Raw genomic sequence first — 12,911 nt, 5'->3', positions numbered from 1 at the left:
TTGAAGTGAGCATTCCTTAAGGTATGCTCAAGGTCAGCCTCATTAAACTCTCTAGCTGTCTAGTTAATCATAGAAGATTAGGGTTGGAAGAGACCTCAGGAGGTCATCTAGTCCAGCCCCCTGCTCAAAGCAGGACCAACACCAACTAAATCATCCCAACCAAGGCTTTGTCAAGCCGGGCCTTAAAAACCTCTAAGGAAGGAGATTCCACCACCTACATAGGTAACCCATTCCAGTGCTTCACCACCCTCCTAGTGAAAAAGTTTGTCCTAATATCCAACCTAGATCTCCCCAACTGCAACTTGTGACCATTGCTCCTTGTTCTATCATCTGGTACCACTGAGAACAGTCTAAATCCATCCTCTTTGGAACCCCTGAAGGCTGCTATCAAATCCCCCCCTCACTCTTCTCTTCTGCAGACTAAATAAGCCCAGTTCCATTACATTATCTTGACTTCTTTCTTCTACACTTTTACAATTTCTCCTTTCTCAATTGTTCCGCTCAGAGTAAATTCATCAGCTTGAATCAACTTCCTTTGGCTTAATGCATTTGTAATGAGAGCAAAATCTGGCCTGCAATGAGTAAATCATTTGGTCAGGTGCTTCATGTAGGCACCTGTTAGAAACTTATGCTCAGCCTGGAGACAGTGGGTTCGACATTTTCTCATGTGTCTAATGGGTCAAAGGAGGAAGACTTCAGGTTTTTTGTGTGTCTCTTTACCCAGCAATTATCTTTATGTGAACACACATTATGCAGATTGCACGTGATTCCATCTGTGCACAGAATTGCTGGTTGCCAGAATATAGACATACATTAATGAGTTGTTTGATGGGCACATATTTTGTGGGTATGAACATCGGCAACTTATAAGCTTAAAAGGTTTACACAAAGAGACATGGTTTTGTTTGTTTTAACATCCTGCTGCAATTTCTGAAGCCCATTGGGGTGAGCAGCTGACTTGGCTAAGTGGCCAAGTAAGTACTTTACAGAGTGCATAATTAATTTTCAAAGGGTTGTCAAGGAACACAGGGTGCCTAAAGATGTGCACACCTGATTCTTGTGTTTTGTGAATATCGAGTAGCGTATGAGCAAACTGGGCAGGGAGATGGCTAAGCAGATTGTGTGGCCTGAAATGGAGGCATGATCAGGGCACACCCAAATTGTTAGGCTCTCTTCCAGGTACCTCTCCGGTGCCAGGGCAGCACTGGAGAAGTTGCCTAGGAAGAACATCTGAGGCTTCTGCTGGTGGAGGAAAAGATCAGTAAAAGAAACACCAGACAAGTGTTGCAGGTTAGACATGGATCGTATAAGCGAATCTGAGACAGAAAAAAAAGGGAAATTAAATGGGAAAGAGCAGAGAAGGAGAGAGGCAGTGCTCCTGCTTTATTTCTCCACTGTCCTTTCAGTGGGTGACTTTGAGGCCTCCAGAGATTGCACCCTCGCCAATCAAGTGCTGTGACTTGGGCGACTGGGCAGGGACGCTGACCTGGCCCACATCTGGTGTTGGTGACACAGGTAAAGGTGATTGGTGGAGGGGATGATGTACAGATTGCTTCCGAGATGCAGCCAATGGGGGAGAAAGGGGGTTGTCACTGCTAACCCAAGGTATTGCACCAGGTTCCCTGTGCCTCTGAGGCACTGGAGACAAATGTGTCACACTAGGTACTGGCTGAGCAGCTGACTCCATGACCCCACTAAGGAAGTCCATGCTGCAAGAGATTCCTTCATGGAGTCAGCCATGCTGGGCCTTTGTTACTAGTTCTTTGGGGAGTGCATCTGCTTTTGGGCTCATGCTCTATGTTGCTACCTAATTAGCCTAACTTCCTGAACAGCTTCTGCAGGTTCTCTTCCGAGAAGTGTCCCCTCTGGATGCCCCACTTTAGGTGCACATGTGCCCCATTCACCTTCGATCGCAGATTTCCATTAGCAGTGTCCATTCAGCCCTCTCATTCTCCCTACCCAGCCTTGTGCCAAGCACCAAGATTATGTAGGGCTGCTCAGATGAAACACCCTCAGCTCCTTCTTGACCACGTTGGCTTGAGATGGTGCTTAAGAGCATCATACCTTGAGCTTGCTTTGGCTAAAAGTTTTTTTGCCTCATTGCTAGTTTAGTTTTAGATAGTTTGCTTGTTAGTTAAATTAGCTTAGTTTAGGAGTCAAGAGGATTAGCTTTGTTCCTCTAGCCTCCCTCTGGGGAAGCTTGCCTTTCTGAGAAAGGCATGCCCAGCGCACTGGACTTCTAACACATGTGCCTGGTAGCGATGGTCACTCCACGTTCCTTTGTTTCCTTGGAAAGTTGCAGATTGAGGTGTCATTAGAGGAGGTTTTTGAACAAATTGATAAACTAAACAGTAATAATTCACCAGGACCAGATGGTGTTCACCCAAGAGTTCTGAAAGAACTCAAATGTGAAATTGCAGAACTACTATCTGTGCTTTGTAACCTATCATTTAAATCAGCTTCTGTACCAGGTGACTGGAGGAGAGCTAATGTGATGCCAGTTTTTTAAAAGGGCTCCAGAGGTGCCACAGGGAGTCTCTAGCAGAGCCAAGAATTGAACCCAGATCTCCTGAGTCCTTGGCTGGTGCCCTACCTACTGGACCATCCTTCTTTTCCACTGATAGTGAGTTTCTTAGTGTAATTACGGTAAAATAGTTGTATTACGCACTCACAGTAGTTCACAAAAGGCAGAAGAGAAGGGGTAAGAAGGAAACAGGCTATCGCTCTCAAGGGCAAGCTGTGTTGGAAGATCATGAGCAAATACTCTTTTTTAATATACATATGAAGTCTGCATCATCACGTTCAAACTTGGTATTTGTCTGTGTAACCATTCCCAGGGAAATGTCATGACAAATTGGAAGGATATGCCAAAATTAGCATTTGAGTGGTCTAGCTAAATAACCTGATGGCTGGATTATTCCATCCTTACTCCCCTTGAATAGAACCCTGCTCCTCGAGTAGTTCCATTGATTTCAAGGGCCGCTCCCACAGAAAGGAGCTACGTGTAGTGAGTTAGGATGGCTGGGTTAGCCCCTAATAAGTAACCATGAAAAAGTAGTGACGGGAAAAAAACAGAGCAGTAATTTGTTATGTTTCGCTAATCCTGGTCTTGACCAAGTAGCATGCACAGGTTAGAAGTACCAGAGGGGTAGTAGCCATGTTAGTCTGTAACCGCACAAAAAATAAGGAGTCTGGTGGTACCTTAAACCGTAACAGATTTATTTGGGCATAAGCTTTCGTGGGTAAAAAAAATCCATTTCTTCTGATGCATGGAGTGAAAATTAGAGATACAGGAATAAATATATATTGGCACATGAAGAGAAGAGAGTTACCTTACAAGTGGAGAATCAATGTTGAAGGCCAATTCAGTCAGGGTGGATGTGGTCCACTCCCAATAATTGAGGAGGAGGAGGCGTCAATACCAAGAGAGGGAAAATTGCTTTTGTAGTGAGCCAGCTACTCCCAGTCCCTATTCAAGCCCAAATTAATGGTGTTAAGTTTGCAAATGAATTGTAGCTCTGTAGTTTCTCTTTGAAATCAGGACAGGCCCAACAAGGAAAATAACAGAACACCACTGGCCATCACATATAGCCCCCAGCTAAAACCTCTCCAGTGCATCATCAACGATCTACAACCCATCCTGGAAAATGATCCCCTACTCTCACAGACCTTGGGAGGCAGGCCAATCCTCACTAACAGACAGCCCCCAACCTGAAGCAAATACTCACCAGCAACTACACACCACACCACAGAAACACTAACCCAGGTACCAGTCCCTGTAACAAACCCTGTTGCCTTCTCTGTCCCCATATCTACTCTAGCAACACCATCATAGGACCCAACCACACCAGCCAGACCAGCAGGGGCTCATTCACCTGCACATCTACTAATATGATATATGCCATCCTGTGCCAGCAGTGCCCCTCTGCCATGTACATTGGCCAAACCAGACAGTCTCTACACAAAAGGATAAATGATCACAAATCAGATATCAGGAATGATAACATACAAAAGCCAGTAGGAGAATTCTTCAATCTCCCTGGACATTCAATAACAGATTAAAAGTAGCCATCCTTCAACACAAAAACTTCAAACACAGACTTCAAAGAGAAACCGCAGAGCTACAATTCATTTGCAGACTTAACACCATTAATTTGGGCTTGAATAGGGACTGGGAGTGGCTGGCTCACTACAAAAGCAATTTTCCTTCTCTTGGTATTGACACCTCCTCCTCAATTATTGGGAGTGGACCACATCCACCCTGACTGAATTGGCCTTGTCAGCACTGGTTCTCCACTTGTGAGGTAACTCCCTTCTCTTCATGTGCCAGTATATCCATGCCTGTATTTGTGATTTTCATTCCATGCATCTGATGTAGTGGGTTTTTTACTCACAAAAGCTTATGCCCAAATAAATCTGTTAGTCTTTAAGGTTTCACCGGACTCTTCATTGTTTATACACAGGTCAGTAACATTACCAGTATGCAGTAGAGATACAGTCCTATGCTCTGCAAGGCTGGTATGGATCTGAGAGCTCTGAACTTCATCTGTCCCCTGTGTTCACAGTGTCTCTTTTTGATGGTTGTGTTTCTCTGTTTGGTAACATCCCACTCCCAGCATGTTATTGTCCTTGTTGATATCAAGAGGAAGACACCTGTAGAGGTCCCTATTGTACTAGGTAAATCATTTGGGACTCCTTCACAACCCAGGTTTAAAAAGGGATTGCTCACTAAGAGTTCAGTGTAAAAAGTCATGGCAGCAACAAAATCTTGTCCTATGACTGCTTTCTGGACCTGATTCTACTCTCTCTGAATTCAATGTGAGCAAGGCCTATTAGAATGAGGCTGGAGGAGCTCGAATACTCCTTCAGTCACAGGGAGGAGGCTGCCATCTCCAGGTTGTCAGCGTGGTTGAACGCTGAGTGCATTCTGCAGGAGAGACACACACAGCACAATGATGATTATGGCAGCTGCTAGATGCCCCAATCACGACCAAGGTCCCCTCATGCTAGGTGCTGTACACCCACATAAAGAGAGGTCAGTCCTGCCTCAAAGCGCTTACAGCCTCAGTAGACAAGATGGACGAAGGATGGGGTGGAGGCGGACACAGACACACAGAGAGGGGAAGTAACGTGACCACGGTTGCACAATGGCAGAGTTAGGAACAGAATCCAGGCCTCCTGCTGCCCAGTCCAGGGCATACTGCAGCGTTAAGGCTCTGCTCTTTTATTAGCCACTGCAGGAGAGATCAAGGTAGTGTAAGGGCCTGAAAAGAAAGGCAAAATCAATCTGGTACCACACCCTCTGGTCACCAATGTTGCAGCTCACCCCCATGAGCATTGTGGAGGTCTTGGCAGGACAAACTGGAATTTGCGGTGTCCAGTGAGGGCATTTTCTTAAAAGAGGCAAAAACAAAATTCTCAGCATTCTTATGATAGTTGCTGCCCTCTTGGGACTGCAAGTAAGTTGATAAACAAAGTCACAGAAAGGATGTCAAATGGCAGGTATTTAAAGTATGAAAGGCTTCAAGAAACCTGGGATTTATCCTTAGGGTGACCAGACAGTAAATGTGAATAATCAGGACAGGGGGTGGGGGGTAATAGGAGCCTATATAAGAAAGAGACCCAAAAATCGGCACTGTCCCTATAAAATCAGAACATCTGGTCACCCTTTTTATCCTTCTTTTGTCCTTCTAGTTCATTTCACTCTACCCCTTCCCCCTTTCTCCCAAAACATCACGGTCCCAAGCCTGCAATCAAGTCCACGTGGACACCATTGTTCTCACTGTGAGACTGGGGCCCTGGCGGTTTAGCCTGTGAGACTCATTCATTGCGTTTGTTGGTTAAGAATCTCAAACACAAATTGGAATAAGGACTATTTTAAATGCCCATCCTTCATAAGAATTAGAGATGGGCTTAGAGAGCGGGTTTAGACACGTTTTACTGCTCCAGGTTCCAGGGGGGTTCAATCTGAGGTTTCTGTTTGCCCCATTATAGAGATTGGGCCATCTGTGGAATTCTCATGTGGATTCAGAGTTGAATTCCTAACCCACACAAAGTTCAGAGATGTGCAGATCTGAGGTTTTGCTTCAGGCCAATACTTAAATGTTGAGGTTCACAAAAATTTTTGCAATTAAGACCTTGTGATAAATTTATCTCATGAATGTTCTCAAACAGATTGTGATTTCCTCATATTTGTTCATTATTTATATCTATTCATCTTTTTTCCCCCCTTCTTTTGCTCAATGGGTGAATTGCGAATAGTTCACATTTAATACTTGATATTTAAAGGTCAAGCTGCATGTCTTAATCATGACTGGTCAGAGAAGTCAAATAGTATTTTCTGTTCCCTGATTAGATGAATATATAAGCACTTCCAGCACAAACACTGACACATGTGATGTTCAAATTTGATTTCTGCAGACATTGATTCCAGCAAAACTCAGAGATTCATGGGGGACAAACGCAAACGGGTCACAAAACGGGGATGTATTTCACCCTGTGTGTTTAAAGCAGATCTGAATTTCTACTTTAGTGTGTCAGTGGTTTGTCATGGATCTTTAGTCTTTTGTGCAGAGAGACAGGCAGTGATATTACAGAGGAAACATCTCCGTATTGGATGTTTTTCTAAATGACATGTTCTAGTTCAAATAGAAATTAATTCAGGGAAGTCCTATGCCTTGTATTATACAAGAGATCAGACAAAATGTTCAAAATTATCTGCTTTAGCTTCATAATGGGTTGCAAGTTTAACTGTTCATAGATTATCAAATGTGATTTTTCACTTTCTTTAACTTTGATACGCACAAAGCCCCCTTCTTTTGGCCAGAAATGTCTGTCTCTCATGGGTGGATTTCTTTCCTTTTCTTTTCAGTTCAAAGGAAATCAAGCACACGATTTTAAAGTTAGAAACCTGTCCATCTTCCAGTGCCTTCTCCCTTTTACAAAGATGTGTCTGCCTTTGCTTGGTGATCCATACCACTCCAGAATAGCTTGACTTTTGGAGTTCAAATGTCTTATTTAATTCAACCCTGATTAAAGGAAGCCCTTAAGCACATGCTTAAAGCTAAGCACGTGTTTAAATCCTATTGAATTCAGTTGGATTTCAGGATGTGCTTAAACTTAAGCATGTGCATAAGTGCTTTACTGAATCAGGGTTTAGGAGCCCCGCCCAACACCCATTTCAGATCAATGGGAGTCTTTCCATTAAGTTCAACTGGTGTTGGATTGGCCATGATGCAGTAACAGAGGGCAGAATTTAGTGCTTAAGGACTGAAATAATTTATCAGTACTCAGCAAAGCTCACTAGGCTAGTACAATATCGAGAGACAAAGGGCTCAGATATGGCTCTCGCAAAGCTGACCAGTGCTGGGGCTAGATAGGCAGCAGTGCCTGTAAGTAGTCTGCCATTGAAAAGTATATTTAGAGGCAGGGAGAATGCAGGGAAGGATGCCTTGCTACACCTGTGTCCAACACACAAGCACAGCTATCCAATGTGCAGTGCAGGTAGGGCCACAGATCTGCCTAGAAATTCCCCCTCTGGAGTAGCTATCGCTGCTGGCTGTGTTAGCTGTCCAGCCTTTCCACTTCCCAAAACTGGAGCCAGATTACTGCTGGCCCCTGGATAGGGAGTTCTGCACCTTTCTCCTTTGTAGTGCATCATGTGGCAGAAGCGCCGTTTAGCACCATTTTTAAAAGAAACAAAAATCAGTCCAAGTAATTCATATCCTAGGATGCTCTGGAAAGATTAATCTAGCTAGGAAATGTAGAAAAATATGGCAGCCAGGGCTGCAATAATTAGGAAGAGGAAGGACTCTGCTTCCTAGATGTGTATGACTAACCCAGGCAAAGCTAATTACATTATGATGAAGTATTTAAACAGAACTACCTAGAGATAAGAAAGTGTATTTGTCTCCTATTGTTATGGCAAGACAATAATGATCTGCATTTTACTGAATTCTTGAGCTGCCTAATATGGGCCAGCAGAAGCTTTGGCTATGACACACCTTCCAGGGTCCCTTCCAGGGGTTAACAGTGCAAAGCTTAATTGTAGCTAGGCAACAAGTAGATGGGAGAGAGGACTAATCAGGTAGCTACTGCAGCTTTATGTAGCAGGGAAGATCCACCTGTGTGAATGGGTCCCCCCAGTCAATCGCCAAGTGGGGCTGGATGAGCGGAGACAAGCTGACCATGCAGTGGAGAAGGCGAGGGACTGTTATTCCTGAATCACACGCCTGGGGAGCTGCACAATGGGACATGCATTTTGCTGATGTTCTTTGTGAATTTCTGGGGTCTGTGTATGTGTTTGAGGGCAGCTATCAGGATGCCTAGGGACATTGTGGTGGAAGCAGGCTGCCAAGGCCTTGTCTGCATTTGCGTGTCCTTCAGAAATTCTCCACTCTTCTCTGTCACTGGTAGGGCCCAGCCTATGGTGTTAGCTGGTGGAGACAGTGTCAGGGTACAATGCCTTGTCACAACCCAGACATCTAGACCCGCTCTGAACAGGCTCATGCCTGGGGTTAAATACATCTATGCCCTGTCTGCTGTAGCTACACCAGTGGGAGAATCACTGACAACGTTTAGCGTAGACACAGCCAGGCAGAGGGGGAGAGAGAGGCTGCTGGTAAAGGCGCCCGTGCAGGTGTTCTAACTGGAGCTCTAGAAGGGGAATTGTCTCTGTGAAGTTTTGAGGTCTTTTCACTGGCTTTGTCTAGGTGAACAGGACTGGGGTACATACTGGTCCAGATCCCCTGATGTTGCACATAGGTGTCGTTCCATTACAGTCAGCAGAGTTGTGTTTATTTTCACCAGCCGAGGATCTGGCAAGTATCCAGGTTTCTGTACCACTCATTTCCCTCCCAACAAGAAAAATAACAGTCTAAAGTCCCAGCGTCTTATCTGACTGCTTGGCAGGCAGGATGGTATTTGTTTACCGTGGGTCCGATCCTTCCATTGAAATCCGGGTCAGATCCTTATGCAGAAGTAAGAGCAAAATCTGGGATGTGTAATGGCTGTCACTGGTACAGGGGTGGCTGTTAAAATCTTTATAATTGGTTTCCATTACTAAATGTTACCATCAGATTTGCAGTCATTGTTCTTAGGCAAAAAGGCAAAATTGTAAAGATTTGAAAGATACGAGGAGAGATTAAAAAGACTGGGACTTTTCAGCACGGAAAAGAGACAACTAAGGGGGGATATGAAACAGGTCTATTCAATCATGACAGGTGTGCAGAAAGTAAATAAAGAATTGTTATTTACTCCTCATAACACAAGAACTAGGCAGCCAGTTTAAAACAAACAAAGAAGTATTTCTTTACACAACGCATAGTCAACCTGTGGAATTCCTTGCCAGAGGATGTTGCGAAGGCCAAGAATATAACAGAGTTCAAACAAGAACTAGATATGTTCATGGGGTATAGGTCCATCAATAGCTATTAGCCAGGATGAGCAGAGACGGTGTCCCTAACCTCTGTTTGCCAGAAGCTGGGAATGGGCGACAGGGGATGGATCACTTGATGATTACCTGTACTGCTCATTCCCTCTGGGGCACCTGGCATTGGCCACTGTTGGAAGACAGGACACTGGGCTAGATGGACCTTTGGTCAGACCTAGTATGGTCGTTCTTATGTTCTAACCACTGAACATACTAAGTATCCAGTTGAGTGTGATTAGCTGTGGCTGGGCTGCCGGCGGAAGTGCGCTGTTCTTAATGAGCCTTCCACATACTCACTCAAGGATTGCTATAGTACCACTAAGTCAATGGGAATACTTAGAGACAGAACAAAAATTCAAGAGACAGCTCTTCAGTTGGTGTCAATTGACATCGCCTCATTGAAGTCAATGAGATCTGGGCAGATTTCCATTCAGCTGCAGAGCTGGCCTGTACTACGCAGGTGTCTAAACAATCCAGCAGTGTGTTTATGGTTTCTGAGTTAGTTTTAAAAGGAGAAACAGTTGCCTGTCCCCCTTGCTTTGGGGTTTGTGCTCGCATCATCACCAAAGAGCTGGCTGGAGAAAGACAAGCTGGATTTGGTCCCAATTCCCACTCTCACCAGGAATTACCCATTTTAAGGCACTGCTTATCACTTTCTTCTTTCACTCACACTTTGGATATTACGTGGGCAATTTCCTGTGCACGTATCACAGATAAACACAAGCTAAAAGGTGATTGCTCCCTGTTTTCCAGTCAAAGCTGTTCCTGAAGAAGAGCTCTGTGTCGCCCAAGACCTCGTCTCTTTCACCAGCAGAAGTTGGTCCAATAAAAGATATTATCTCATCAACTTTGTCTCCCCGATATCCGGCTACCACAGCGCCGCAAATACACTTGAACATGAGTCACAGCTGAGTAGTCTACTGAGCCTTCATCACAACCCCCCATTCAGTTGTCTTGGGTTGTTGGAATGGACCAGCATACAGAAAATACAGCCACAATGAAAGCAGGATGTCTAAAGATGCTGAAAACAGGAAATTCTGTTGCTCACCTGGCCTCCCTCCTGCTGCCTCATTAGTACCTTCCTTGACCTTTCTCCTAGTCACACGCTCAATACTTTCATACACAGGCATTTCTGAAAGTACGTAAACTGAATGGTTCTTTTCCCGCAGGCTCTTCAATAACCTCCCCCCCTAAATTCTTTCCTCCGTCTCTATCTGCTTTTCCATCAAGATTAGAGTCACAAAAATGTTCTGCATTGAGCCTGTGAGCTGGATGCTTCCCTATGCATTAAAAACTTGTGCGGGAGCCAGCAAATTCCATCAATTTCCTTGTAAACATTTCAAAGGGTGACAGTGAGACAGGTCAGGGGTGTGACTCTCCTAATACAGCGCTGTTCTCAGATCTTCAAAGAAATCCTATGGATCTCTCAGGATGGCTGCTCCAGAGCTCCTATCCCTTATGACAGCATGGCTACTTCCAGAGCCATCCTGCTCCAAAGCATCCCCACAAAGGACAGAGGTCTGTCTGCACAGGGAAATGTACGAGGTCCACTTTGTCTCTAATGAGAAAATCTCCATGAATATGCGGTGGGACAATGCTGCAGACAGTAGCTTCATCCTGGCCTTGAACACTGCACACCCTTCTAAAAAGCTGAGCCATACCCCTGTGGAGTGAAGAGCAAAGAGGCTTCTGCAGGGTGAGAAGGAAGGACAGAGCCTGCCATATTGTTACTGCTTCACCCTTCAGTGACCATCTGGCCAGTTTCCACCGGCTGTGACACCTCTCTGCTTACCGTAGCAGAGGGAAGCATATGTCCTTGTGCTAATTGAATGGCAGTTGCTCTGATGCTATTACTCTTTAATGCTCCAGGGTTTGTATTCAGCACAGGTGAGCTGCAGGATGGAAGGCCATGGATTAGGCATTCTGTAAAGTTTTAGTCTGAGCTTTTCTTTTCTTTCTCTTTTTAAAACCAAGTTTATTTGTGGGATTTGGCCAGTTAAAAATCTCTCTTTACTGAGAATTTTTTTAAAAATAAACTGTACCCGAGGCTGAGATTTTCACAAGCACTCAACACTGGTCTAACTGTGCCCTGCTGAAGGCAATGATTAAACTCCTGTTGACTTCAATGGGAACAGGGGTAAGCCAGCATGAAATGCTTTGTGAAATCGCAGCCTAACTTTCAGTAAATACAATCATAGAACCATAGGACTGGAAGGGACCTTGAGTGGTCTTTAGTCTAGTCCCCAGCTCTCCTGGCAGGACTAAGTATTATCTAGACTATCCCTGAGAGGTGTTTGTCTAACCTGCTCTGAAAAATCTCCAATGACGGAGATTCCACAACCTCCGTAGGCAATTTTCCAGTATTTAACCACCCTGACAGTTAGGAAGTTTTTCCTAACGTCCAACCTAAATCCTCCATGCTGCAATTTAAGCCTATTGTTTCTTGTGCTATCCTCAGAGGCTTAAAAGAACAATCGAACTCCCTCCTCCTGGTAATAACCTTTTATGTATTTTAAAACTGTTATCATGCCCCCTCTCTGTCTTCTCTTCTCCAGACTAAATAAACCAAGTGTTTTCAATCTTCCCTCATAGGTCATGTTTTCTAGACCATTAATCATCTTTGTTGCTCTGCTTTGGACTTTCTCCAGTTTCTCCACATCTTTCCTGAAATGTGGCACCCAGAACTGGACACAATACTCCAGCTAAGGCCTAATCAGTGCAAAGTAGAGCCGAAGAATTACTTCTCGTGTCTTGTTTACAACACTCCTGCTAATACATCCCAGAACCATGTCTGCTTTTTTTGCAACAACGTTACACTGTTGACTCATATTTAGATTGAGATCCACTATAACATCCAGATCTCTTTTCGCAGTGCTCCTTCCTAGACAGCCGTTTCCCATTTGTATGCGTGCAACTGATTGTTCCTTCCAAAGTGGAGCACTTTGCATTGTCCTTAACTGAATTTCATCCTATTTACTTCAGACCATTTCTCCAGTTTGTACCAATCATTTTGAATTTTAATCCTATCCTCCAAAGCGCTTGGAATCTCTCCTAGCTTGGTATTATCCGCAAACTTTATTAGTGTACTCTCTATGCCATTATCTAAATCATTGATGAAGATATTGAACCGAACTGGACCCAGAACTGATCCGTGTGGGACCCCACTTGTTATGCCCTTCCAGCATGACTGTGAACCACTGATAACTACTCTCTGGGAATGGTTTTTCAACCAGTTATGCACCCATCTTATAGTAGCTCTATCTAGATTGTAGTTCCCTAGTTTGTTTATGAGACGGTCATGCGAGACAGTATCAAAAGCCTTACTAAAATCAAGATATACCACCTCTAGCGCTTCCCCCCGAGCCACAATGTTTGTTACCCTGTCAAAGAAAGCTATTAGGGTGGTTTGAAATAATTTGTTCTTGATAAATCCCTGCTGACTGTTACTTATCACTTCATTATCTTCTAGGTGTTTGCAAAT

This window comes from Chelonoidis abingdonii, chromosome 5 (genome assembly GCF_003597395.2).
Source record: "Chelonoidis abingdonii isolate Lonesome George chromosome 5, CheloAbing_2.0, whole genome shotgun sequence".
NCBI lineage: Eukaryota > Metazoa > Chordata > Testudines > Testudinidae > Chelonoidis > Chelonoidis abingdonii.
Note: the sequence above shows the minus strand (reverse complement) of the source record.